Below are 6,000 nucleotides of genomic sequence, written 5' to 3' on the forward strand. Positions count from 1 at the left end.
ACTGTTCCCAGCCATCTTCCCTTCCAAGGATGAGATTCTGGCCAAGATGCTTTGCACTTGGGGGAGGGGAACCGGGGGGCTGAGGCTCTATCTTCCAGGTAATGCAGTAAGGGGGTTCTCCAAATGTGGCACCACCTGCAGCAGCAGCAGCAGGGACCGGGGCCAAATTCCTGGACTCTCTCCCAGACCTTCTTAATCTGAATTTCTAGGGGAAGAAGCTGGGCTCTCTCTGATATATAAAAAAAAATCAATCTCAAGTGATTTTTCAGAAACTAAGATTTAAAAGAACTACCGACACTAAAGATGACTGTTTTCCTTGGAGGCAGATCTTGTCTAATTGTGAGGTGGGGACTGCAGCCGCTCTGCAATTTGATGATAATGTGTGCTCGTCACCTAGTCCCGTGGTCGGCCAACTGCGGCTCGCGAGCCACATGCAGCTCTTTGGCCCCTTGAGTGTGGCTCTTCCACAAAATACCACGGCCTGGGCGAGTCTATTTTGAAGAAGTTTAAGTTTAAAAAATTTGGCTCTCAAAAGAAATTTCAATCGTTGTACTGTTGATATTTGGCTCTGTTGACTAATGAGTTTGCTGACCACTGACCTAGTCGAATCGCTCCAGTTGCGTTAGACCCTGGCTGGCTCCAAGCCCCACGGGCATTGTCAGGTGACTGCTTCAGCAGGAGAGGCCTTTTGCCAAATACCTCTCGGGTGAACTTTGCAGCTTGAGGAGAGAAGTATGAGGGAATGCATAAATGCCAAATCTTTTATTGTTCCAGGAGTTTTCAAACAATAAATGTCATTCTGATGCACATTGTCAAGAAATAAGGCAGCACACCTATTTTAGTCTTAAGTTATGATGCAGCAGCAAACTTGGCTTCTTCCCGTCATCGGTGAGTCTCTCCCATGTTGACTTCTGGTACCATATCTGAAGAGGGACAAAGAAGCTGCTGCAGGAGCCCGGAAAAGAATTGGACGAAAGAGAAAAAGGCAAGAAATCAGACGAAGAGAATCGGAATGATGAAAGCGCCGTGGGCAAAGTTGTACCTGGCAAATTTATGGTTGAAAAGTCTAAAATAAATGAGAGTGACAGGGATTACAGGGAGGGGGAGGGAATTATGAAGGAGATCAAGAGCGCAGACTTTGGAAAAAAGAGACTGCAGGTGGAAGGAGCTCCAAGGGAAAGAGGAGGCTTTTTTTAAAAAAGGGAAGAAGAAATGAAAAAAGAGAATGAAGCACTTTGGGATAAAGGAAAGAAGACAAAGTACAGTCATTTGGCAGCTCAGAAAAAAATAAAATAAAAACTGGGAAGGGGGAGTGGCTAAGAGAGATCACATAAGAAGCAAGGATGGCTAGCAATGCCGCTTTACCAACCAGGAGCTTGAAGCCGATAACCTCTGTCTGGAGGTCACAGCACCAATTCTGGGGACTCAGCAATAAAGAAAAGTAGGTCTCATGATCTGAGTGTGTACCCCTGCACCAATATGTGTTCCTGTTAAGTAACAACCTCTAGTCTTAGCTTGCTTTGTTTTATTTATTTTTTAAAATGTTTTTTTTTTTTTTTTTTTTTTTTTTATTTCAGAGAGGAAGGGAGAGGGAAAGAGACATAGAACCATCAATGATGAGAGAGAATCATTGATTGGCTGCATGCCCCACACTGGTGATTAAGCCTACAACCTGGTTATGTGCCCTGACCGGGAATTGAACCGTGACCTCCTGGTTCATAGGTCGATGCTCAACCACGGAGCCATACCGGCTGGGCTAATGTGATTTTTTTTCCATCACCATGTATCCCCTCTAGGCCCTCTTTCACCTCCCTCCCACAATCACCACACTGTGGTCCGTGTCCATGAGTTCTCTTTCTCTCTTTCTTTTTTCCCTTTTTTGCTCAATCTCTCCACTCCCCTACCTCCAACAGCCTGCACCAGAGCTGTCTGCCTGCTCTCCATCTGTGAGTTAGCTTGTTTTGCAGTGATGTCAATAAATAACATCACTCAAAACAAAACCAAACAAAAAGCCTTTTATGGCCCACCTTCCCACGCCACTAAAACGTTACCCCCTAAGGGGCTGTTCGTGGTGTTCATTGCTCTCTCTCCAGCACCTAGGAGAGTGCCGGGCACACAGTAGTCGCCCGAGGAGTATCTGTGGATGAATGAATAAATCCCTCCCGCTTCCTGAAGGGAAGAGCCACACTTGCACACATTCCCACCTGTGGAGGATCACTGTTTCCTGTCGTTTCCTTCCACATGCCTCACCTCGCCAGTTAACTACCCCCTGAATAAACCTCCGCAGTTTTCACTTCAGATATAACTTTCTGGTGACCCCATAAAAATTTGGCAGAAATTCCCGGGAAGGATGATATTGTAATTGGTCTTGTGGGGGATCCATGGAGGGATCCATTTCACATTATTCTTGTTTCCAGATGGGCTGTAGTCCCCAGGGCAGTCATTCCAGAACCTTTTCTCAGTCTTAAGTTTACTCTAAGAAATATAAATAGTGATTTAGGGCTTGATTGCTCCCACAAAAGGCTCCCGTGTTTTTGGTGCAGGGTGGGAAGTAGGGCAGAGGGGAAGGCGGCTGAGAAGCAGGATGAGGAGCTGGTGCCCACAGGGAGGGTGCTGTGTGGGAACGAGATGCTGGGGTGCAGGGCCTTCCTGGAGGAGGAGGGTTTGGGGGGCAAAGGGGTGGGCTAGAGATAGAATTGTCTGCATGGTCAGGAGCTCTGAGCGGCAATAAGCCTTGGATGCTGGCATGCCAGGTTGGAGCACATGTGGGTCCATCTCACCCTTCCACAAAAAGTCTCCAATGCCAAGGCTGGTATCCAAGGCTACTTAGCTCAGCTGAGTGAGGCGCTATATGACTAATGTTTACTGGTGGCATTTCTTGAGCTTTTACTAGACTAATATAATAAATCCTTCAATAAATACTGGTATTTATGTGTCAGCCTCTGTGCTGGCTACTAGGGACACAGCCATGAACAAGGATGTGAGATACATTTTTATCAGAGAACTCTTGTCTGTTTCACGGCCTCAGATATGAGCCCTAGTCAGATATTTCTTCAAATGCCTGCTGTTGTTTTCAAAGGGATACATGCAGAGGAGACAGATCAGGGTAAATTCCTCAGGAATTTTCAACTGTGGGTCAGAGGAACCCCATATTCTAAGGATATAATGTAAGGGATTGAAAATCATCCAAACACACACTAGGCACTCGATTCATGTAAGGCTCAGCCAGAATTCCAGTGTGACAGCCATTCCTTTGTGAAGGAGGGTTGCATAGCTTACCTGGACCGCTGCAAAGCCTCCTAACAGGAATCCTTGCTTCCACTCTTCCTCTGCAGAGTCTTTCTTCCCCACGGTGGGCAAAGTATTTTACCACAGCCTGGCTGACAATACTCCAATGACTTCCTGTTGCAATGGTATCAAATCCCATCTCCTTAGGAGCTTCACTGCCTCAGGACCTGGCTTCCCCTTACATCGCTGACTTCTCTAAAAGCTTATTCTGGCCTTGGAGTTGACCTAAAAGCTCTCCCCGCCTTTTCTTTGCTTGCCTAGCTCTTCATTATTCAGGGTTCAGTTCAAATGTCTTCTAAGAGAGGTCCTTTCTCACCACCCCATCTTAAGTAGCTCCTTACCTCTTCCGCACAGTCTCTTGACCCCATTAGCATGTTTCATATTCTTTGTAGCACAGACTTCAAGCGGTTCATCTTAATTATTTGATTACATATTATTACCCATCTCCTTCTACTAGAACGTAAATGCCTTGAGAGCAGGAGCGCAGGTGGTACTCAATAAATACTTATTCAACGAATTATTGCCTATCACCTTTCCTAAGCACCCAAAGGTTTTCTGGGACTATTATTACAAATCCTATTTGAAATCATGGTACATGACACAGAGCCCCAGCACCTGGTGTGAACCCACTGCTTAACATATTTTTTGTCAAACTGACTTGAGCTCAATTAGCATCAGGCCAGAGACTGGAAAAATTACAAGTGACTGAAGAATCCCATTAATTTCTTCAGGCAGTCCCAGAAGGGTAAGTCCATAATGACTACTTGTTCAAGAGTTGATGTCCTCCCACATCTCCTTTACTGGAAATGCGGGGCTATGGCAGAGGCCAGGAGCATGGTGCTACCCAAAAAAGGGACATCCCTAACGGGGCTGGGTGAAATGTGATGGGAGGGTAATGGCACAGTGGTCTTGCACTTGATGTCACCTTGAGACTCGATGTTGGTAGGATGGTGTCCTTCCGTAATGCATTTGGTAGCTTCACTTACTGAACTGACAGCCTCTATGTTTAAAACTGACAAGGAGAAAATTAGGGTTTCCCTTGCTTTTGTGTGTGTCACACACGAATAACCAATTGCTTGGCAGCTAGTTAAAACTCATATTTCCCTTGTCAGGTTTTTAGCAACTGTGAAGATCAGGTTACTATGTCTCCCCTGCCTTTGCCCTCTGGGCTAACTAGTTAGTTATATTTGCATTTATTTTACTTTTTAAAAAATATGTTTTTATTGATTTCAGAAAGAGGAAGGGAGACAGAAAGAAATCAATGATGAGAGAGAATCATTGACTGGCTGCCTCCTGCATGCCCACTACTGGGGATTGAGCCTGCAACCCGGGCATGTGCCCTGACCGGGAATCGAACCGTCGTGATCTCCTGGATTATAAGTTGACCCTCAACCATTGAGCCACATGGGCCACACTGCATTTATATTTATATAAATCTTTTTCTTCTGTCCCTTTGACAGCATGGTATCTAAAATGGCATATTATCTTCACAGATGTTCCATGTTGGAATGTGTTTGCTCTTATATAAACTCAGACATAAAAAGACATTTTGCATCCTGGCTGGTGTGACTCAGTGGTTGAGCGTCAACCTGTGAACCAGGAGGTCACAGTTTGATTCCTGGTCAGGACACATGCCTAGGTTGTGGCCTTGATCCCCAGTGTGGGGCATGCAGGAGGCAGCCGATCAATGATTCTCTCTCATCATTAATGTTTCTATCTCTCTCTCTCCCTCTCCCTTCCTCTCTGAAATCAATATATATCATGTATAATAAAAGCCTAATATGCTAAGTGTCAGACTATTCGTTCGACCATTCAACCAGTCACTATGATGCACACTGACCACCAGGGGGCATTTGCTCCGACCAGTAGGTTAGCTTGCTGCTGGAGTATGGCAGATTGGGACTGGGCAAGATAGGCCAGACATGCCCTGGAGCCTCCCTGGCTGGCCAATCTCCTGTGGTCCTTCCCCAGCCTCTAAAATATTTCTTCTAATTAATTTCCTTCCAATGTGCATGAATTCATGCACTGGGCCTCTAGTATATATATCTGACATGTTGCATATATGTACTAAATCTTTGTAATGACTTAAGGTCAAAAAATTTTTTTTTTCTCAGTGGACTCACCATCAACAAAAAAGATTTGTTAACTACAAGGAATTTGAGAGTTTTCTAATTCTGCTGGAAAAGGAAGTTCTAAACATTTGTGAAATAGATTTTTCCTCTGTATAGGTTCATTTACAGATCCTATGCCATACAATTGTGTCCTGACTCGTGGAAAAGAAGACACCTCAATTTAGCATGTTTTTCATGCTACACACCTGGAATGGAATCCTTCTCTCCTTTCTCAGTTCCGTGGGACGATCAAATCTCAGAACTGTGGGAAACAGACAAGCTCTGCTCCAACCCTCTCTTCCTGTCTCTTCTTGATCTACAACTTACATAGAAATGCAGCTGAGAATCACTTACTGGCAGCTGTAGCCACAGATCTTCTCTCCACATTTCAGAGAAATAACTGGGCAGGGAATTAAGAGTTGTCTCGAGGTTTCACAAACAATGCCTCCGGACCACGGCGGTCATCACCCTGCACAAAGGATGAGAACCAGAGAGCAGGATATGAAGTTTTCTCACCCCAAGGAAACCCCGGGGAGATATTCTCTTAAGGTTTATAGGAAATGCGTTTCTGACCCACAGGTCACAGAATAGCTCACCATGA

The sequence above is a fragment of the Eptesicus fuscus genome, chromosome 6 (assembly GCF_027574615.1).
Source record: "Eptesicus fuscus isolate TK198812 chromosome 6, DD_ASM_mEF_20220401, whole genome shotgun sequence".
In the NCBI taxonomy this organism is placed as follows: Eukaryota; Metazoa; Chordata; class Mammalia; order Chiroptera; family Vespertilionidae; genus Eptesicus; species Eptesicus fuscus.